General features: G+C 42.1%; 1 protein-coding gene and 1 long non-coding RNA gene across 4 annotated transcripts in view; both read left to right on the top strand.

Annotated features, from left to right (window-relative positions):
- Positions 1-23,254, top strand: part of LCE5A (late cornified envelope 5A) — a 194,161-nt gene that overhangs the window by 57,908 nt on the left and 112,999 nt on the right.
- LOC308613031 overlaps positions 1-23,254 on the top strand; it is a 91,217-nt gene that overhangs the window by 22,854 nt on the left and 45,109 nt on the right. For all 3 annotated transcript variants that reach the window (XR_014015207.1, XR_014015208.1, XR_014015209.1), the window contains exons 2-3: positions 20,156-20,274; positions 20,375-20,428. This is a non-coding gene — a long non-coding RNA (uncharacterized lncRNA). The remainder of the gene's footprint in view (positions 1-20,155; positions 20,275-20,374; positions 20,429-23,254) is intronic.

Here is a 23,254-nt window from a genome sequence, read left to right as displayed (position 1 = left end):
AGGGTGCAACTGGAAGATGACAGGGAACAGAGAATTGATTATTTTTTAAGGAATGGGTCAAATATATGATTAGCTAATTTATAAACAATAATTTTGGATAACTGCTTTAATTCTATATGGCTTTTCTTTATTTGTCCAGCTTTTAATTAATTAACTACTTAATTAACTCAACAACAAACATTTATTTTGCACCTACTATCTGCCTAGCATTGAGTTTAGGTTCAGGGATAAAGCAGTGAACAAGTTTGGTTCCTGACAAAATGGAGCTTAACGTTTACTGGGCAAGACACACAAACTTAAAAGTTCCATGTATGGTGATAATTTCACGTGAAACATTATACCAGAGGACAACCACTGGGGGTTCAAGGATGGTTAATGAGAGGAAGTGGTGTCTTTTGAATGATGGGTTGGAATTAGCCAAATAAAGGGGTATGGAAAGAGCAGGAGGGGCAAAAGATTGTTGCAGGCAGAGGGAACAATATGAACAGAGAGCCAGAGATGAGAGGAAGCATGGCTCATACAAGGAACTGAGAGATTCAGGATTGTTAAATATAGAGTCTAACAGTCAAGAGATATGGCTAGAAAGATAAATAGGGACCAGATCATGCCTTTTTTTTTTAAAGATTTAAAAAAAAATTAAATTATTTTATTTATTTATTTTTGACTGTGTTGGGTCTTCGTTGCTGCGTGTGGCCTTTCTCTAGTTGTGGCAAGTGGGGGGCTACTCTTCGTTGCGATGCACGGGCTTCTCATTGCGGTGGCTTCTCTTGTTGCGGAGCACAGGCTCTAGGTGTGCGGGCTTCAGTAGTTGCAGCACGTGGGTTCAGTAGTTATGGCTCACGGCGTCTAGAGCGCAGGCTCAGTAGTTGTGGTGCACAGGCTTAGTTGCTCCGCGGCATGTGGGATCTTCCTGGACCAGTGCTCGAACCCGTGTCCCCTGCATTGGCTGGCAGATTCCTAACCACTGCACCACCGGGGAAGCCCCAGATCATACCTTTTAAGTTGTGTTAAGGAACTTGAATTTTAAGAGCTGGGAACTATTGAAGGATTTTGAGTTGAGTTGTGAAATGATTAGATTTGCATATAATGCTGAGATTGGAAGTGGAAGGTGGCCTGACCCAAAGACTAGCAATAGTGATGGAAAGAAATGGGCTGTTTTGAGAGACTGTTCGTGAATTTGATGGAAGTTGGAGGGTGGAGGATCCTGCTGAGAGAGGAAATCAAGAATGGCACCAGATTATGCCTTGGTCGAAGAGGAGGAGGGTTGTTTAAAGGGGAAGATGATGAGTTTCGCATCCGACACTGAATTTAAGGCATCCATAGAAACCCAAATAAAACTATTCAGTAGACAGCTTGACTTGAAGATCAAGAGCTAGATCTAAGCTTATGAATATTTATTTCCTGAGCTAACATTTTAGGGTGGTAGTCACTCTATTTTACGATTTAGGAGTAAGATGCTAATTTCCTGAACTCAGAGGCCTTACAGTGCCAGAATCTCAGTAATGGACAGTGGTCAGGATGTTCTGGGCTGAAGAAAGACAAAGGGAAGAAGATGCATTTCATCTATTTTGCAGTTTTTCTGAGAACCAGCTTCTTTTCTTTCCAGAAGAATTACTCACATAGGACATTATTTAATCTGTGGATTTTCCCCTGTTGTTTAGTAGGATCACTTCCCTTGGTCATGTTATGGAAACATTATGGGTCAACTTTTTTTTTTTTTTGCGGTACGTGGGCCTCTCACTGTTGTGGCCTCTCCCATTGTGGAGCACAGGCTCCAGACGCGCAAGCTCAGCGGCCATGGCTCACGGGCCCAGCTGCTCCGCGGCATGTGGGATCCTCCCAGACCTGGGCAGGAACCTGTGTCCCTTGCATCGGCAGGCGGACTCTCAACCACTGTGCCACCAGGGAAGCCCATGGGTCAACTTTTGACTTTATTTCAAGCCTTTTTTTAAACACTGTTCTCTACAACCAAGTAGGGAAAGTTCTCCAGGAACGTATGTGACAAAAAGGTAGAAAGAGGTGACGAAAAGAATTGCAGCTATCTTCAGTCCAGACATGGAGTTCTTACCTTCAGAATTTGATCAAACTCATTTTCCAAAAGTTCTTTCAGTTCTGCCTTGTTTAACATGTCACACTCCCCATCCTGGGTGGCATATTGGTAGAAAAGATTGATAATAGTGACAGTGCTTTGTAGGAGTTTAGGCATCTTTCTGTAAATTCAGTTAACCTAGAGGGGAAAAAAGGACAGAGACCCACCTATTATTATTCTTTTTTCTTGCTTAAATAGATAAATAGTTTGAGTCATTTGTAATAATTGTTCAGCATTAATTAGCCATGATTAATTTCATTCTGTTGTAATCAAGAACCAATCCAGAGTTGAATGAGTTGTTCAAGCCATGTAGCAAGAAAGTGATGTAATTTGGAACAGAATCTATTGATATATCTCTTTCTTCCATTCCTGAATGAATGGAGCAACAATGACTTTCTGTTCTGGGCTCCCTGCCTTTACCAGGGATAATTTTCATAGCTTTGTTTGGGAGCTGTAGGAATCCTGAGTGTGCCAATCCATCCACTTCCTCAGTTTCGCTCTAGGTCCCAACCTTCAAACTAGGGAGGGACAGGTCCGTCCACATGCATGCCTGACTCCAGCTGGGGGGCACCAGGGCTCACCTGGATGCTCAAGATTGTAGGCCAGAGAAAGTAGACAAAGTGGGCAAAGCCAGCCACAGGCCTATGTGATATGGAGCCAGGGGCAGCTGCTATGAGGCTCAGCATCTTTTTTTTTTTTTTTTGCAGTACGCGGGCCTCTCACTGTTGTGGCCTCTCCCATTGCAGAGCACACAGGCTCCGGACGCACAGGCTCAGCGGCCATGGCTCACGGGCCCAGCCGCTCCGCGGCATGTGGAATCTTCCCGGACCGGGGCACAAACCCGTGTCCCCTGCATCGGCAGGCGGACTCTCAACCACTGCGCCACCAGGGAACCCCGAGGCTCAGCTTCTGTTTTCATTCTTTAAGCAGGGACTGACCCTCAGGCTTTACTGATTACACATCAAAGAGAAAAGGCTCAGAGTAAAGGAGGCAACCTGCCTGATGGATAATTTGAGCCTTGTGATCTTTAAGGAAATGACCCCAAAGAAAGGAGGTACTACCAGTCCCAGTTATCTCTTCATTTTCCTTCTCAATAAAGCTAGACTTATACCAAAGTTCCCCAAAGTATGTATATTACAAAGGAGCCTGGTGCCCAGAGCCTCTTTGCCTTAGAGCACATCTTGTGTTCTCATAATTTATAGCCCTAAGTACTCCTGTTCACTTGCCTAGTTCAGCAGAGGAACAGGTAGGATGGAGAGTGAAGCAGCTTACAGGTTGCCGCTAGTTGGGGATAGTGGCCTTTTTATAGAACGAATAGTAGTCCATCTTAGGGAGGAGCTGCTCTCTTTGAGATGTCCTAATTCACTTCCAAACAAGCCCAGATCCACCTACATTTCCACTTCCCAGGTGTTTACCTTCTTGCTTCCTTACCTGTTCACCTGAGATTGCGTTAGCAGTTCCCAAATCTGGGCTAGTATCAACCCACCTACCAGAGTCTCTGGGCACTGCAATGAAAGACCTCTGTGCTGTTCAACAAGGTGTCTAGCATAATGCATTGATAACAAAATTATGTGGATTTTAATTGAAGTTGAATGGAGTGTGTGCAGGGACATCAGGGACCAGATGTCAATGAATCATGGAATCTGATGTTTAGGAGCCGTGAAGATCATCTAGTCAAACTCTCTTTTTTAAACTTAATTTTCTTATACAGGACTCCAGCCAAGTTACCTTATTATTATTATTACCTTATTACTTATTATCTTATTACCTCTTGGAATGGATAATGGCTGCAGAGGCCCTCTTGTTTCTTTACCTAAGACTGTTTATGAGACCTTAGTGACCATTCATCAATGTTGCTTTCACTCAACCACTATCTAACATTGGGAAGAAATCCATGCTCTTTAGCATGGTATCCAAGGTTCCTCATGATCTGTGCTGTGGCCTCTCTACAGCCACATCTCCTCACTCCCTATCCTTCTTTGTGCTCCACTGGTAATTTCATAAACCTTCCTGAATATACCATACTATTTTATGTATTTTTCTGGAATATCTTTCGTCATTATCTGCCTGACAAACTCGTACTATTCATTTTTCAAACTCACCTTTCATATTCTGTAGGAAATCTTTCCTGAATTACTTGAGAGAGAGTTATAATTGTGTCCCTTATTCATAATTTTATTTTAATATCAATCACACACTATTATAGTCTTTTAAAATTGTCTATGTAATTAATATTTAATATAAAAAATTAGAAAATATAGATAAATATAGAAAAGTTAATGAAAATACATGTAATCCTACTGCCCAGAAATAGTTACTGTTAATTGTTTGGTGTATATCCTTTACACGCACACATACACACACACACACACACACACACACACACACAAACACAGACACCCAAATGTATTTGGCTATGTGCCTTTGTCACTTCTAGATTATTAGCTCCTTAGAGTAGAGAACAGGCCTTATATAATCCCTATGTCACTTGGAGACACAGCACATTGCTTGGCACATAAAGGTCCCCAATAAGTGTTTGCCAAATTGAATCGACATGAAAGAGGAGTAAGGGTCCTGACTACAGTGCTCTGCCCTGACCACCTCTGTTTTTTCACAGGATTAGGATCTGCCCTTTCTCTTCCCGTGTTCAGCTCAGAGGACATGATTTCACCTGGATATAAACTGAATCTTACATTAGGAATCGTCCCTGAGGACCTTGCTGTACACTCCATCTGTTGTGCATATGTAGCACAAATCTCACTGAAGCTGGGTGAAGTGACATAGACTTACAACTTGTGCAATATGATCATCAGGGTTTGAGAAGGGGTTGTAGCAACTATTGGGAAATGATAAATTATATGATTCCGAATTTTACCATTATTAGGGTATATGTTTTCTTCTCAGTGTTACTCAGAGGGCTTCAGAGTCAGTATCCATTCTGTGGCCACGTTTCCTCTGGATGCCTGATTTGGGCCTGGTTGTCATGCTTCATCAGAGGTGTGACTGAGATTGTGGGATTGCAGGGGGTGTGGAATTTGCTGAGTGAAGGCTAATTTCCTGCAGGAGCTGGCTGTCACCACAGAGGGAAGAAACGGTTGTGGGTAAAACACGTTTTGGGGGCCAGTGCTCTCCTACAGGAGGGGTTGGCACACATTTCTGTAAAGGATCAGTTAGTAAATATTATAGGCTTGTAGGCCAGATGGGCTTTGTTACAACTACTCAACCCTGCTCTTGCAGCATGAAAGCATCCATAAATGATGTGTAAACAAATGAGCACGACTGTGTTTCTATAAAACCTGATCGACCTGACCCTTAAATTTCATAATTTCACACGTAACAAGTTTTTTTCAACCCTTAAAAATCTAGAAAGCATTCTTAGCTTAGGGGCCATTTTTAGCAGATTGGTGATGCCCAAGATATGGCCTCTGGGCTGTAGTTTGCCACCCCGCTGGCCCTCTTCTATATTTGCTTGTCAGGAAGATTCACAGGAGAGGAGAATCTAGAGGGAAGAGAAGGGCTGGGAAGTGTGGACATCGGAAACACTAATTCTTGTGAGAGAGAAAAGCATGCATGTCTGTGAACGCTGGCATATGTGAGGTGGTAGGAAAGGGAACAGACGACCATGAAAGGGAGGTAAATTTTGACTTGATGTAATGAAGAAACTTTTAATATCTCTGTTGGCTGAAAATGCAATGAGGTCTTTGCAAAGTAATTGTATTTATTGTCAGGGGTATTAAAGGAACTTTCATGTATTGTGTAAGCAGTTTTAATCCTTTCAGTGCTTTATTTGCTGATTATCCTGCAAAATCAACAGTCAGAGTTTGATGAGCTTTATTTCTCGGTTTGTGTCATGAAAACAACAGGCATGTTGAATGTACCTTTTGGCCTCTTGTCTCCCTTTTGAGAATTACTAATGTAGAGTCAGACTAGATTATCAGAGAAGTCTTTTCCCAAACTGAGATTCATGATTTTTCCAGAGTACGTGCCCCACATTAACAGAGTGGGCATGAAGTCTGCACCCCCCGCCTTCTGCCATTAGTTTAGTTAGTGGTTTATCCCCTTGAAGGTGACGGGGTTCAGGAGAAGAGATTTCTTAAGGTATGTGACATGTTCTAGGCTTTTCAGTGCCTTATGTGTTGGCAGAAGAAAGGAAATTACGTTCCCCTTTATGCCAAGCACAGTGCTCTGTGCCCTTCTGTACATCATTCTGTTAATCCTCACAACAACCATATGATGTAGCAATTATTACCTCTATTTTGCAGATGAAAAACTGAGGCTCAGAGAAAATACAAAACTTGTTTCAATTCAGTTATTAAGTGGAGAAAAAGATTCAAACTCAAATCTGTTTCTTCCTAAGCATAGCCAGGGAATGGGAGACTATTCCTGTCTTGGAAGGGTTGGGGGGGCAATTCTTAAGGAATCTAATTTTGACTTAAGAAAACCAACCAACAAACAAATAAGATTGGTGAGGATAAACAGTGAAGCTTTCTTCCCACCTCTGTTCAGTCACATTTTCACTCTTGTCTGGAAGGCACTGTTCCTATAGCACCACCTGCTGAGTCTTAGGGAGATGCTAGGGAAAGTCTCCCTCTTGTCCTTTCTGTCTTTTACCCTCAACTCCCTGTGCAGTTTCTGAGAGTTGTTTGTACCTTAGTGTCTATGAATGAGGAGATGGTAAAAAGCAGGGACATAACAAGCAGAGAGTGTTGATGGTCATGATTTGGGGGTAAATGGAATCAAAAAGAAGTCAGCTATAATATAAAACTGGCCAAGAGGTGTTTCCCCCCCCATATCTTTCTCCCCAGGTACAGGGGTCATTTTTTCTCTTATCTCAAAAGAATCAAAAATGGATCTGATGTAATTTTACACCTTAACGTGTAATATCTGGGAGGTGGGCCAGGCACGTTGATATATCTTTCAGCTCCAGACCTAGGCCCTGGAATAACTCTGCTTGAGGATTTGCCTTCTTATTCAGTTGTTTCTCTCTCTCTCTCTCTCTCATCTTAGTATTCTCCCTTTTCTCCTTCAAGTTCTCAAAAACACCCAGATGCTGGGAATCCAGAGCTCATTCTTACTTGTATCCTCTTATTTTTTCTGTCAATATCTTTCACTAGTGTGTTTCCATCTCCTTAACTTGCTGTTTGATTCTCTTATTGGCATGGCCATTTATAGCCTGTATCCCTTTGTTCCTACCTACTTGAGGCTTTCTGCATGCAGATGTGGTCTCTCAAAGTGGGCAGATGGAGAAAGTGTTTGGGAGTGCTCCTTAGGGATCCTCCAGATGTTACAGAGGTGGCATAAAAGACCTGCTAGCATGGGAGACAGCAGAGGGGACGTCCGAGCTTTAAGTACGGAGGGGAAAAAGCGAGACGTATAGACCTTGGTTGACGGGAGTCAGATCCAGAACCTTTGTCTTTTAGTGTGTGTGCTTTTGCGGGGGCGGGGTAAGGGAACGGGTAGGGGGAGGGGCAGGGGGAGAGGGAGAGGGACAGGGAGGGGAGAGGGAATGTAGCAAATGTAATGAGTGTGAAGCTTAATTGGGCCTCAGTTTCCTCTCTGACCTTTTCTCCTCCTACTTTCCCTCTCCTCATAGACTCTGCTGAAGCCATGCTGCTTCTTTGCTGTTCTCCAAAACCTTCAGGCACACTTTTTCCTTAGGAATTTTTATTTCAAGAACGTCTTCCCTCAGATATCCATTTGGTTTAATCCTTTATCTCCTTCAAGTCTTTGCTGAAATATTACCATCTCACAAGGCCTCCCTGCCTTTTCTATGTGATACATACATCTAACATACTAGAGTATTGTTGGCTTATTTATTGTGCAGGGTTTTGAGCAGAGGAGAGACATGATCTGACTCACTGCTATGTTGATACTAGACCATAGGGACATGAGGTAGAATAAGGAAGATCAGTCAGTTGAGAGATGAGGGAATGGAAGTAACCAAGGCTTCTGGCTTGGATGATTATATTATCATACACACTGAGAAAAGCAATACGTCTTAAAGGGAGGGCTTGAGATGGGGGAAGGATGATGACTTGTCATCTAAGTTATCACCATCATCTAATTCTTTCCACCTCTTCATAACTCACTTTTTGAAAGAGCAGTAAGCACTCCCTGTCTCTGACTCCCTTATCTTCTATTTACTCATCAGCCCTTTACAACCTGAGTTTCATGCCCTCTTTCAGGATTTTTGAGGGCTCATCTTCCATGGTTGTGCTTAAATGCTTTTGTTCTGCAAAGCATCCTTAGTTCTCTGCCTGTTTGGGTCAGTTTTTACCATTTATATAGTAAGATAATGGAGAAGGGAAGAGGCAAGACATAGTGTTTATACTTTTATATTGGCAATTTTTATGCAGTAGACAGTCTGAAACCAAAGACTTGAAAGCTCTGTCTATAAACTCAAGGTATTGCAGTCACAGTAATCTGATGATGCTGTAAGACCTAATATGTCACTTTTTTTTTAAAATTTATTTATTTTATCCATTTATTCTTGGCTGTGTTGAGTCTTCATTGCTGTGCGTGGGCCCCCTCCAGCTGCAGTGTGCCGGTGCCACTCTTCGTCGGCTTAGCTGCTCCGCAGCATGTGGGATCCTCCCAGACCAGGGCTCGAACCTGCGTCCCCTGCATTGGCAGGCAGACTCTCAACCACTGTGCCACCAGGGAAGCCCCTAATATGTCACTTTTGAGTCACATGTAATATCAAACTTGGCAGAAACTTCAAAACTTAAGTGCTCATATTTAACTCTTATTGAACCCTAAACAGCAAAATTTTTTGTATTATATTATTACATTTAAACTTATATCACTAATATATAGCTGAGGGGGAGAAGTATATACTATTCTTTAAAGGAAGATTAACAGGAAGTATAATGATTAAAGTAGAATTACATTTTTAAAGAAAATAATAGAGACAGATAACTGTCTTTAAAAAGCAGTTTTTCACTACAAATTCCTGTGCTTTATGTATTTCTCTCGTGTCTTTGCTTAGTTTTTTGAGTTAGTTCCTCTCCTGTTGGTGTTTCACTTATGGTAGTTGTCCCTTTGCTCGTGGATGTATTTATAGAGCGGAGTGTTGCTACAAAAAGTAGTAAAAACTTGGTTTTAGCTTGCTTCCATTGTTACTTGTTGTCCCAGAACTGCCATCTTGATAAATATCCTCATCCTGGCTGTACCTTCCACTGTCCCGTAGCTGAGTATGGCTAGATTCCTTTTTATACCTTCCATTGAACCCTTTGGTTTTGGTACTGAATGTATAGCAATAGTTGCATTCTCCTATTTTTGGGGGGGAGGTGGGGCTTTGCTGTCACCAGATTTGTAAGAACTAGAGATGTGATTTTCACTTTGGGGAACTTGATTGTCCTTGTTCGTACCGTGATTGCCTGGATGTATCACTAGATTGGACATTATTATCCTGCTTTCCATTTGTACTGGACTCAAAATTATTGTAGGTGTAACTTGCTTGGGTGGGTATTATTGCACTCCTGTCTTCCAGTATTGTTGAGTTGAATCCTGGTCTTTCATGGCCAGAAGTCATCTGTCCACTAGTAGATGATGATTTTCTGTTTGATTATCCTGACTGAACTTCAGAGTTACTAGAATGTCTATTGTTAGATGCCTGTTTTCTAGCTGAAGTGAATTATGGACAATAGGGGAAGTAGTTAGAAAATGACTAGATTCCAATTGTCTAAGGTCATTCAGGGGACCTGCTATAAGCAGTTGATGGTCTTACACCTCTGATAGATTCAGACTGATCATCGGTATCAAATTAAGTGTATAACTTATTCTTGAGTATCCAAAATTAAATCCTTGCCTTTCTATCTTACCTGTTGATCTGGACTCTGAATGATCAGAAGCAGATCCTGACTGATTGAGCCTAGGCTTGTTTGTACTTTTATTCCCAGATTTCAGTGGACTGGAATCAAAGCTAAATGTTCTGTTCTATTGTTTTCAGACCATCCATAGTCATATTCAGCACTTCCATAGCTGCCATGTTTGCAATTATAACCCAGATCCTTGCCTTTGTCTCTACTAATGACTGTCTGAATATGATTAGACCCAAATTGACCTTGGGTTTGATGTGTCTGGCTTCTGAGTGTGCTATCTCTTGCCTGATTATGACTATGACTTTTTCCTGGAAAGAATTTGTTGTATACATTATTCTTTTGGTATTGGATTCTGACTGCTCATGGGTAGTTGACTAGACTCTGAATTTCTAACTTGGTCTTCAGAAATGTTCATGAATGGGTCTTTTGGGGGGCTTATTTTTTGGGGCTCTGATTGTCCATGGGTTTATGTTGACTCTATTTGAGTCTCCTTCACCACCACTAAACTGACAATAATTGTATGCTCATTTTCTAGTTTTACTAGGGTCAGATTGTATGGATGGAGTTTGTAGGCTGACCCTGAGTGTCAAGCTATTTTCTGATTGTTGATAGCTGGATACATGTCCTTCTGTTGTGCTGTACCTGAATCTCTCATGGGTGGACCCAGACTGTCTGCTGGTGGATATCTGGGCATGATGAGATTGTGAATATCTAGTGCAGTCTGCTGTGTGCTCCTAGTTAGAGGCTTATCTGCTTGCTGGGCTGAATCTTGACTGTCCCTGGGTGGCTTTCTGGCTCTTTTGAGATTCTGACTGTATGGGCCTATCTCTTTGTCCTCCTGAAAGCTATTTCACATGTCTACATCCAGACTGTCCATGAGTTGATGCTGATGCTCTCTCTGAATCTTCTGATTTCCCTTCACTATCACTGGCCTGACCGGAACTGGATCCTCGATGTCTGCTTGCTGCGTACCCAGGCTGTCTCTAGAACTGTGTCCTGTCTGTTCACGGGGGATCTTTATCTTTCTTTCGTGCTTGATCTTGATGATCCATGGGAAGAATCAGACTGTCCATAAATTGTCATCAGCCCTTCAAGAGACCCTGAGTGTCAGAGCTATGTCTTGACTGCTTGTGGCAGGATCCTTGATTTATTCCTCTGCTGGATTCTGAGTGTCCATGGGAAGGCTGTCTGGCCTTGATGAGACCCTGAATATCTAGATTTGTGTAGTGACTGGCCATGAGTGGATTCATACTGGTTTTTTGAACTGGACTTAGACCAGCCATGGGTTTATTCTGACTGTCTCTCTGAATCTTCTGATTGCCCTTCACTATCACTGGCCTGACTGTAACTGGATCCTTGTGTCTGCTTATTCCAGATCCAGTCTGTATAGATGATGATTGCCTGTGGGATGACCCAGATTGTCCATAAATAAACCCATTATCTTTCTCTTGTGTTAGACTCTAATTCTGCATGGGTAGACCTAGCTTGCCTCTGAATAAATGTCCATTTTTGATAGAACCCTGGCCTATCTCCAGATTTCCTGTGGCTAGAGTAATTTATTCCTCATGTGCTACTAGATCCATACTCAGACTCATCATGGGAAGGTGAAGACTGTTGTTCCCTGTCTTCTGATTGTCCTTCAATATACTGGACTGACTATAACTGGATCCCCTTTCTCTGTTGATACTATAACCAGACTTTGTAAATGATTGTGTGTGGGTAGATCCTGAGTGTCCACAGCTATCTCTTGATTGTCCATAACCACCTTATATGCTTTTGGTGCTAGATCTGGGCTGTTCATGAGTAGGTCCAGACTGTCTTCCAGTGTGTGTCTGTCCTTGTGAGACTCTGAGTATATAAACCCGTCTTCTGACTTCCTGTTTCTCAACTGTCCATAATCATACTCAGACCATGCATGGACTAATGTTGACTTTCTATGTCAGTCTCCTGATTGTGTTATCAACTATAACTGGATCCTCAATGTCTGCTTATACTTGATTTAGACCTTGTATGTGCAGATTGTCTGTAAGCAGAACTGGAGTATTCAGAGCTATCTCCTGATTTTCCATAGCCAAATACTGTACACGTCTTCCTGTTATAGTGGACTCAGATTCTCTTTGGGTAGATCCAGAATGTCCATGAATTGCTGTCTGGCCATGTTGACATTCTGAATGTCTAGAGTTGTCTTCTAATTCTCCTTGGTAGAGCCTTGTCTTCCTCTTGTGCTAGACCAAGATTGCTTATGACTACACTCAGACTGACCATGAGTGGAAGCTGACTGTCTGTTCAATCTCCTGATTGCCTTTTACTATCACTAGATTGATTATAACTGATGTCTGTTTCCTGCTTACAGTGGTAGAGGCTGTGTGGATGTAGACACTGAATGTCCACTGCCATCTCCTTTTTTTTGTTTTGTTTTGTTTTATGGTACGCGGGCCTCCCACTGTTGTGGCCCCTCCCGTTGCGGAGCACAGGCTCCGGACGCACAGGCTCAGCGGCCATGGCTCACGGGCCCAGCCGCTCCGCGGCACGTGGGATCCTCCCAGACCGGGGCACGAACCCGTATCCCCTGCATCGGCAGGCGGACTCTCAACCACTGCGCCACCAGGGAAGCCCGCCATCTCCTTTTTATGGCTAGATACTTGTCTCTTTTTTATGCTGGACCTAAACTTTTCATGGATTAATCCTCACTCTCTATCTGAGCCTCTTCATGACGAGACCCAACTGTTCATGAATTTTTATGTGGCCATGACGGGACACTGATTTTCCAAAGCTCTCATGTCTGTTCATGGTTGGCTGTTTGTCTCTTTCTAGAGTTGGATCCTGAGATTTCATTTGTAGATTCAGAGTGACCATTAGTGGATGTCTGGCTCTGACAAGCCCTAGAGTTCATAGGGTTTATAGAGCTATCTTTTCAGTTTCTAAGACTCAATCCTTGTTTTTCTCTTGTGTTAGAGCCCAACTATCTTTGTCTATACTCAGACTGCCAGTGGGTTTATTTTGATTCTTTCTCTCTATCTCCAGATTGTATTTCATCATTACTGGCCTGGGTATAACTGTGTCTCTTGATGTCTGCATCACTGTTAATGTCTGTAGAATATTAATGGTGCTTGTCTGTGAGTTGACCCTGAAGTTCCAGTGCTGCCTTTTGATTGTCCATAGGTGGATCCATTTCTTTCTCATGTGTTGAACACAGATTCTTCATTGGAAGACCCAGATTGAGTGGATACCCATCTTTGATGAGTCCCTGGCCTATCTTTTAAGTGTCCATGGCTGGAGCCATTTCTTTTTCTTGTGCTAGATCCAGACTGCCCATGCCTATATTCAGGTGGACTGTGGGAAGAGAGTGACTGTCTATCCAGTCACCTAACTGTCCTTCATTAGCACTGGACTGTTATATCTCTACTGTTTGTACTGAATCTAGACTGCAGAGGTGATGATTGTCTGTGAGAAGTATTTGGAGCTTTCTCCTAAATGACTGTGGCTGGATCCATGTCTTCTTGTGTTGGGCCCAGATTCTTCATGTGTAGATCCAGACTGTCCATGGGTAGATGTTGGTCCTGAGAGTCTAGCATGAGGCTAGAGCCTTGTTTTCCTATTTTGTCAGATTTTGATTGTTTATGGCCACACCCAGACTGTTCATGGGTTGATGCTAAGTTTTCTGATTGTCTTTCACTATCACTAGATTGACTATACTAGGCACCATTGTCATTTGTACTGATTCCAGACTCTATAGATAATGATTTGCTATGAGATGACGCTGAATGTCTGGAACTCTTTCCTGACTGTCCATGACTGGATGAATGTCCTCTTATACTTGACCCATATTTTCTTTCATAGAACCAAGCTATCCAAGACTGGGTATTTGGCCCTGCTGAGATCCTGACTGTCTAGTGTTGCTTCCTCTTTGACCATGATGAGAGTTTTGTTTTCCTCTTGTGCTGGATCCATATTGCCTATTGCCGTACTAAAACTGATGATGGGTGAACACTGACTATTCTTCTGCATCTTCTGATTGTCCCTTACTATCACTGGACTGACTATAGCTGTGTCACTGACATACTGATGGCAGGCCAAACGACTAGATTGAGACAACCTAGTAGATGTGTAGCTGTATAAGGAAAAAAGCCAAGGATAAAACTGTGGAGACCTTCAACCTTTAGAGGTCAAGCAGAGCCAGCCAAGCAGACCCAAAAGTAGTGACAATGAGGTAGGAGGAGTCCATGAGAACATGGTGTCATGGGAGCCAGGAGGAATCAGGAGGGACAGGTCAACTGTGCTAAGTGCTGCTAAGGTATCAAGCAGTGAAAATGAACACTCAGTTTGGACATGGATGTTATCCAGCTGCCTTTTTGAGTTTCCAGACGTTTGTAGGCATTCAAACTTAACATGACCAAAATAAATGGAACCAGAAGAGGCACCATCATCTGTCAGCTTGGTCAGAATAAACTGTTAGAAGTCATCTTTCATTCCTGTTTTCCTCATCTTTAATGTACATCAAGAAGTCCCATTGACTTTCCCTTCAAAATACCCTCCATTCATCTCTTTTTTCCCATCTTTACTGTCACCAACCTAGTCCCAGCCACCATCATTTCAACTATACTGTGCAATTAGTCTCCCTCTTTCTTTTTGTTTTATTCCATGATCTACTATCAATACAGTAATAGACTGAAGTTTAAAAAATGTAAATCAAAATGTTACTTTCTTGTTTAAAGCACTCCAAGAGCTTTTCATCATACTTAGTTGACAACTTCTTACCACTACTCACTTTGTGATTGGACCCCCATCTGCCTCTGTGATCTCATTTCGTACCTCTATTCTCCCTTTTTTCACCATGCTGAAGACACACTGAGTTCTCAGCTCAGAAGAATATCATGTCTTTTTCAGCCTGTACCTTCCAGAAGACCTTGTTCTCTGACTTGGTTATTGATTCTTTGTTCTCCACATAGCTGACTTCTGTTTGTAATTCTGGTCTGTGCTCTCAGATGATGCCTCCTCAGAGTAACCCTCCTTCCTGCTAGATACTCTGACATATTTATTTCTTTACAGCATTTATTACCATTTGAAATTTGTGTAGTACCTATCTCCCCCAACAGAATAAGCTCTTTGAGAGAGTGATTTTATCTGTTTTGCCATCTGCAGTAAACCCAAAACCTAGAATAGTCTGGCTTAGAGTAGGCACTTATAATATCTGTTGCATGATTGTACAAATGAAGATTAACAAATTAATTGAACAAATTAATCTATGTAGGGTCTCCTTCCTTCATTTTTCCTTAGCACACTGTTCATACTGTGTCCTTTTCGTTCTACACATATCATGTAATATACTAAATTATAGTTAGCATTTTATGGGATTGTCTCATGTGGTAAGTGATCTTTGTGAGGATAGTTTATGGATTTTTGTATATCCACAGCTTATTCATCTTTGTATCTCCAACATATATGAAAGCACCTGTTCAGTGGTAGAACTGCATAAATATTACCTGAAAAAATGGAATCATTGAATTAGGATTAGATGAATCATTGAATTAGAATTTAGCTATCATTAATCTAGATAATAGAGAGTCATGGGATTGGTTTCCTAAGATCAGCTTCTATCTCACTGAAGCCTTGTCTAAATTATCATATATCCCAAAGGTTGTAGGAGGACACAAGAATTCCCTGTATCTTTAGATTCAACAGTGCAGGAGACAGTAAGAGCTGTATGACATTTAGATAAAGCTCTCTGAAGATAGTAGAGACTATCAATAATGCTGACGCTCTTATGGCCTCCCATGTCTTAGGGCTGTACAATGCAGCACTGCAAAGAGAGTACTGAGTAATCTCAGAAAAGGTACATTTCTGTCCTTAGTTTCCTCTCTCTATGGAATCTTATGATAATAGGGAACATAAAATCAAGGAAAAAAAGCTAAGCTCCCAGTGGTATTATGCCTTAGAGCACATTCCTAGATTTCCATCTTGGGTAATACTAAGTAGGAATAGTTGGATAGATTTTTTTCTTACGTAGTTTGCCAAAAGTACAAGTTATGGTGTGGACTGAAGGAGCTGGCAGGGTGCCGAACGAAGGTCAGGAGAGTGGCCTTTTATAGCCACGAAAGCTTCATTCTCAGGAGGAGCCATCCTTTATGAGATGGTCTAATTTATTCATAATCATATTCTGATCCACCCTTATCCCCACCTTTCTTTCTCTACTGTTTATTTCACAACTTCTTTACTCATTTCTGCTTATATTAGCAACTTCCAGATTTAGATTAATATTAGTCCTTTCTACCAGAAATTTTACAGAAGAGTCTCTTTGGAAATCACACGTTCCTTGTATACATCTGTCATCCCTTATACGTTCTTGTGTCTGCCGTGGTGACTTAACAATGCTTGATATATATATTTGCTGAAGAGCAGTGGTCCTTGAACTGAGAGTGATAGAATATGCATGTGTAAGAGGGCTCTGAAATCCAAGAGAGGTGAAGAGTGTAAAAAAAGAGTGTGCCCACCTAGGATTTAATGTGACCTCATTGGTTACTGTGAATTCCATCTCTGAGTATTGAAGAAACCTGCCTATGAGATAATTAAATCACTAATAGCAGTCTTTGAAGTACTGTGGTAAGTGAGAACAGAGAGGACACTGGAGGTGCAAAAATTTAGTTATATCATCCCAAGTTGGGAGGAGGGTCTACTTTTCTCTTTTTATCATTGTTATTACCCTGGAATATCAGACACGTGCCATATACTGTGTTCACTCCTATAAAAACACCACTAGCTCTTTGCAGAACGTGCTCAAACTTGCACTTTTCCCCCCTAGATCGTTATATCTCACTGCCTATATGATCTCTTCACGTATTTAGATATCCCTGTCATCTGAAACCTAAGAGGTTCAAACTGATTCCATTATAACGTGTAATGAGAAGTATCTTTTCTCCTGTTGTCTACTGTCATATCAGTAACATCATCGTTCTTGAGCGTCTCAGGCTAAGAACTTCTGTAGTCATTCTTCATTTCTCCCCCTTTTGCCCACCCTCATCCACAGATGACCACCACATCCTATCCTGTCAGTGCTACTGCAGACATGTCTCCTGGACCCAGCCCTCTTCTGTCCTAGCACTGCTGATCTGATTTTGACCCTGGTCACCTTGCCTCTTGACCATTTCCAGCAGCTTTGTAATCAGTCTTTCTCTACCACCAGGATATCTTCCTACTATCCCTTCTATACTGCTGCCAGGTTCATCTTCTTATAAACAAACCTTATCATGTCATTTCCCTGCCTTAAAGCTTGTGGCGTCTCTCTTTTGCCTATAGAATAAATTCAAATTATTTTAAATTTGGGCCCACAAACCACCTTGAAATCAGATGGGAATCCACTTTTTTAGCCTCCTCTTCTACGAACTGTCTCTTATGGGATTGTCCCTTTGAATGTTAACTACAATCCTTGATCATACCACCCTCACTCTTGATCTCATGTCATTGCACATGCTGTTTCCTCTGCTGTATTTCTTCTCTGCCCAACAAGCTCTCTTATATATACTGTAAGATCTTTCTGAAATGTCATCGCTTACATGTGACTTCCCCTGAGGTCATTTGTTCTACTGAAATCACTTGCATCTACATAGGGTTTTCCCATGGCTCTTGTCACATTGTATTCTAATTGTTTGTTCCTGGATCTGTCATCCAATTACCCTCATTGCTGTGTCCCCATCTTCATGATAAAGTCTCCTTTTTGCTCATCTTCATACCATCAGGGATATAGGGTATTAATAGGTGCTCTGCGAGAAATAAGTTATAGTGTTCGGACCGTTAGGGAAAGCACACACAATTCTCTTGGACGTACAATGTGCATTAGACTATTAAAGGCTCTGACTCTGAGAAGCTGTGCTGTACCTAAGACCCTTGTCTAACCAGGGTTTCCCAAACGTTTTTCCCCTTGGAATTCTTCTTTTGAAGAACATGTATTATTAGGGAACACAGTGAGGGAAATGCTGCCCTGTATCAAATACTCTCTGAAGCATAATAAAAGGACAAAAAAAAATCCATGTTTTTCTTTCTTGTCAGCATTAGCTTCTCTTACATTTCTTTTCTCTTTGTCTACCTCTTCTCTTATTCAGAGGGTTTTGTCACTTAATGACTCCAGCCACCTTGATGGAAATTATGAGGTGGCTGAGGCCTTCAGGGGAATGGTGACAGGGTCTGTCCATATGATGGAAGGGTTTCTGAGTCTTGTTGACTCATGGGTTGCTAATAGTCTGTAGGGTGGTTAGCCGTTGTGCTGGTTCCCTTGATTGTGTGTAGGTCACCGTTTTAATCAGTGACTTGAACAACAGTGTGAATAGGTGGCCAATATGTTGTATGTAAGATTCAATACCACTGAAGATATTATAGGCTGGAATGAAAATTTAACAGAGATCATTTTAATAATGCTAAATATTAAAATCTGAGCTTGGGAATAAAATAGCATCCCTAATCTTCGAGATTATTGATCTAGCTTTGCACAAGACTCTGTCTATACCACATTGCATATTATTTGTAATTTCCTGCCCACATATAAGTTGGGGGAGGATATTCAAACGGTAGCAGAAAATAACAATAGTATAAAAATTATCCTGAGCTGTGAACCTCTATAAAAACAGAATAATTACTGAGATACAGTTCCAAAAGGCCTTCAGTCATGACCTCGTGTCACCAATGATGTGTTTTTATGTTGAAAAAGCTGATTCCTCAAGCAGTGCTGATCTCGTGGTGAAGCCTGGCTTAGTCTCTTCATCAGCATTTTAATTCCTTCATCAGCATCTCAGCATTGAACTGTGTTCACAGTTTCCTGTAGTTTCCCAGCTCTACTTTGGGATTTCCTGACCAACTTAGGGCAAAATCCCTTCAGGCTGGATCAGATATTTTTAGTGGTATCCCCAGTGGTGGTGAGCACACCAACTCTTCTCCCACTTTTTTACTAGTGCTTATGTACAGTGTACCCCTATCACTCAAGATAACTATCACTGAATTATATGTAATTCATGTGTAGTATGGTTATATTTCAACTAATTTTTTTTTAATGCAATTCTGTAACAGGGAAAAACAAACTCTGACTCCATGTTGGATCTGTTTCTTTTACTTTGACCTTTGCTTTCCATTGCTTTTGTTCTGTCTATAGATATAGGCATACATAATTGCCTGCCTCAGGGAGCCCTACCCCTCTGCCTGAATGTTAAACCAAAGTGCCTTTGTTCAGCCCATAGGAAAACACCCTGACCCTGCCCACCTGTGAATGGCTGCAGGAAAGAAGAAGTTAACACATCCCCTCCCCGAGGATGGCCAAAACCAGGAGATATTTTGCAAGACTTATGACCTTTTTACTTTACTTCCTCACCTCCTCCCCCTCTCTGTTCTATAAAAGAAACTAGCATCTAGACCCCGATAAGATGGTACTCTAGGATGCTAGTCCACCATCTTCTCAGATGACTGGCTTTCTGAATAAAGTCATTAATCCTTGCCTCAACACCTCATCTCCAATTTGTTGGCCTGTTGTGTGGTGAGCAGAATGATCTTGGACTTGGTAACAATTCCTATTTTAAAAAAATCTTGTGAGGGCTTCCCTGGTGGTACAGTGGTTGAGAGTCCACCTGCCGAGGCAGGGGACACGGGTTCGTGCCCCAGTCCGGGAAGATCCCACATGCTGCAGAGTGGCTAGGCCCTTGAGCCATGACCCCTGAGCCTGTGCGTCCGGAGCCTGTGCTCCGCAACGGGAGAGGCCACAACAGTGAGAGAGGCCTGCTTACCGCAAAAAAAAAAAAAAAATCTTGTGAGGTAAGTTTACATAATGGGGTTGACCTAAAAAACACACCCGCCACTATATTGTTGCCCTTCTTGAGTAGACGAGGCCACAAGCCAACCTGGAACAATGTCAGCTGCTAAAGTTTTGGAGTCTGACCCACCTGAGTTTACCCCCGGCTCTTCCATTTATGGCTCTATGATGTCAGGCAAGTTACCTAGCCTTTTTGAGTCTGTTTCCTTATCTTTAAGGTGAGGGTAAAATGCCTGTTTTAAAGGACCTTTGAGAGTATTAAATAAGTTAATTCTGTCAGTTATCTGGCACATTGCCTCAAAGTTTAGTTATATTAAAACTCATAGATAGTAATTTATCATAAAATTATCAGAGTTTAGTTGTCAGCCTAATATTGACTGTCTTAATTGGGTAAACTTATGTACTTATATGTGTTTCGAGCAGGAGAAGATCTAAGAATGTAAATGTCTTTTTCAGGACTTTTCATTTTAGGGGATACTTCCCTGGAAGTATGCTTCCCTCATGAGGCATAATGCAGTGGGTGCAGTGTGATCTGGGTGCTGCCCAATCCCCTTCCTAAACTTCGAAAACTCATGGTAGGTTTTCACGTCACTTGGAGTACAGCCTTAGGGAAACTGTGACTTGTGAGTAGAGTTCCTCCAAATAGTGCTTTTTTTCTTTGCTCTGTATCTTCAGACCCTATGAATGAAGACCTTACTGGAAAAACATAACACAAGAGCCAGGAACATGGTAAGAAGAAAATAGTGTTAGGGGAATGGGGTGAAGGTGGGGAATGACTATGTTTCCAAATGGTTAAAAACCAAAACATTGCATTTATCCTTTCCTCTTTTTGTCCTTGACTGACTTTAGGTGTCCTGTGTTATGTGCTCTATCTCCTCCAAATGAAAAGTGATCTGCTGTCTAAAGTCACATTCCCCATTGGCATGGGGAAGCTGTAGGTGGGCCAATTAGAACATCCTGTATGATTGGATTGGGGTGCATATTTGGCTTTATCTGTTTGGTCTTAAGTGGGAGTCAGGGATAAAACTCAGGGAAGCTGTCAGTTATTAGCTGAGTCCTGGCCATTTGGATTGGTTGTTGCAAAAGTAATTGTTTAGCTTCCTGGATTATTATTAAAGATAACAGTCTAACTACAAATCTGACTTATAGCAGGCTGGCTTCCTGGGTGGTTTATTGTAGATAAGGGGTTGGTTTCCTGGGCAGGTTTCTGCAGGTTGTGGATCAGAATTCTGTTTTTATATATGATCTGGCCATTATTTGTTTGTATGTTCAGTCTCTTAGGGCCAATCTGCCAGTTTTCTTAAAGACTAGCCCTGGAAATGGCACAGGTTTAACTCCACTTTGTTGGCCCAAGCAGTCACGGGACAGCCAGATTCGAGGGGAGTGGACATAGACTCCACCTCTTGATGCCAGGAGTGTCAACGAATTTGTAGCCATTTAAAATCTGCCACAGGGCTTCCCTGGTGGCGCAGTGGTAGAGAGTCCGCCTGCCGATGCAGGGGACACGGGTTCATGCCCCGGTCCGAGAAGATCCCGCATGCCGTGGAGTGGCTGGGCCCGTGAGCCATGGCCGCTGAGCCTGCATGTCCGGAGCCTGTGCTCCGCAACGGGAGAGGCCACACAGTGAGAGGCCCGTGTACAGCAAAAAAAAAAAAAAAAAAAAAAAAAATCTGCCACAGGGAGCATGCAGTTTCCCTCTGCAAAGATAGTTTATTTTCTTACTCTATTTGCCTTTCTTTTGAGAATTCTTCATAATGAATTTAATGTGAAAATTCGTTCACTTCCCATAGCTGACAGCTTATGAACTCTGTTCCAGGAAGATAGCTACCCAAGGGTACATGCACACTTCCCAAGGTTCAGCCCAAACCTCTATCTGCTCTATCACCCAGATCAACTTTGTGACCAAGGAGAACTTCATAAATTTCTTGTAGTCCTTTAATTTAAGACCTGGAAGAGTGGCTAGTACTAGTAGCTTCTTTTAGGTCCTTTCCTCCTAATCCCACTCTGATTCCCTCTTTGTACTTAATACAACCAAGTATCTCAGAACAAAGGAACACATAAGAGATCTCGTAAGAGGAAGAGAATTTTAAGCCTCTTTACACCATCATTAAAAGGTCCACCCCTCCTTCCAATGACCCCCACTGTGTAATTGTTGTACCATTTCACCCTTGACTGACTGCAAGTTCCCCTTGTGACTGTGTGGGGTGAAATGGGGGTTGCTAGTGGTGAGGAGAGCTTCAGTGTGCTTTAGGCTTGGAGGAGGGGTCACATATCTATATCCCTAATGGGGTCAGGCAGGTAGATGACCTAGATAAATGAGGCAGCTTTCAGTGGAGGAGAGACAGTGGATATAATGGATCTGAATGAACAGGCTGGTATATGTCCAGCCAATAGGTGGCAGTCTTACTTCTTAAGTATTGCTGATTGTCTTCCGGAAAAAGATGCTAATGAACCCATGCCTTATCTTACAATTTTGAAAGAAGGCAGCTATGCATGGTTTTATGTGGAATCATCCAACTAAATCAGATTCAGAATACTTGAGCTAAAATGGTGCAGGCCAAATAAAACACATCTGTAGGCTAGATTTGGCCTTTAGGTGACTAGTTTATAACCACTGGTTGGGATGTGATTCAACTTTAAAACTGTTAGAAAGTTCCCAGTAAAGTACTTTCATCTATTAAGGTATTGTTTTTCACCTCCGATGTGCTCTATTTACTTAGAAATCCAAGCCAGAAATCTGGTAGATTATCTAAGACTTTCCTCTTGCACAATCACCACATTCAGTCTATCCCCCAATCGTATTCACTTTATCTCAGTCATGTCTGTGACATTCAGTTCTGCTTTGCTCTTACTGACTCCCAACATAATTTTGCCAAGATATTGCAGTGGTCTCCTAGCTAGGCTTCTTGCCACTGACGTCATCCCTTCCATGTCTTCACACCAAATGATCTTTTAAAATGCAAACGTAATCATGTTCTCTGTTTGAAACCCTTTGTTGGCTCTTCCTATCCGACCATTTAGACCAAATCCTTTAGGATGGCTTACTAGGAGCCTTTCAATCTGGTTCCAAGGATTCCAGAATCCCCTTATGCCACGTCCCAACATTCATCTTGTATCTTAGCTACGCTGAGCTACTATCACTTCCTTTGCAGCACCTTAATTTATTTATTTTTTCATCTTTGGGATTTTTCACAGGATGGTTAACCACCCTGGAATACTCTCCTTCCCAAGTCAACCTGGCACATTTCCGGCCATTTTTAGAGATTTAGTGCACGTTTCTCCTAAATTCAAAAGGTTTATCTGAACCAGGTCTTTTTTTAAATTTATTTATTTTATTTTTGGCTGCGTTGGGTCTTCATTGCTGCGTGTGGGCTTTCTCTCCTTGCGGTGATCAGGGGCTACTCTTCGGTGTGGCGTACAGGCTTCTCATTGCGGTGGCTTCGCTTGTTGTGGAGCACGGGCTCTAGGCGTGCGGGCTTCAGTAGTTGTGGCACCCCGGCTTCAGTAGTTGTGGCTCGCGGGCTCTAGAGCGCAGGCTCAGTAGTTGTGGCGCAT

Source organism: Mesoplodon bidens, assembly GCF_964165515.1.
Source record: "Mesoplodon bidens genome assembly, chromosome: 2".
NCBI classification, from domain to species: domain Eukaryota; kingdom Metazoa; phylum Chordata; class Mammalia; order Artiodactyla; family Ziphiidae; genus Mesoplodon; species Mesoplodon bidens.
This window is presented reverse-complemented; position numbering and strand designations above follow the sequence as displayed.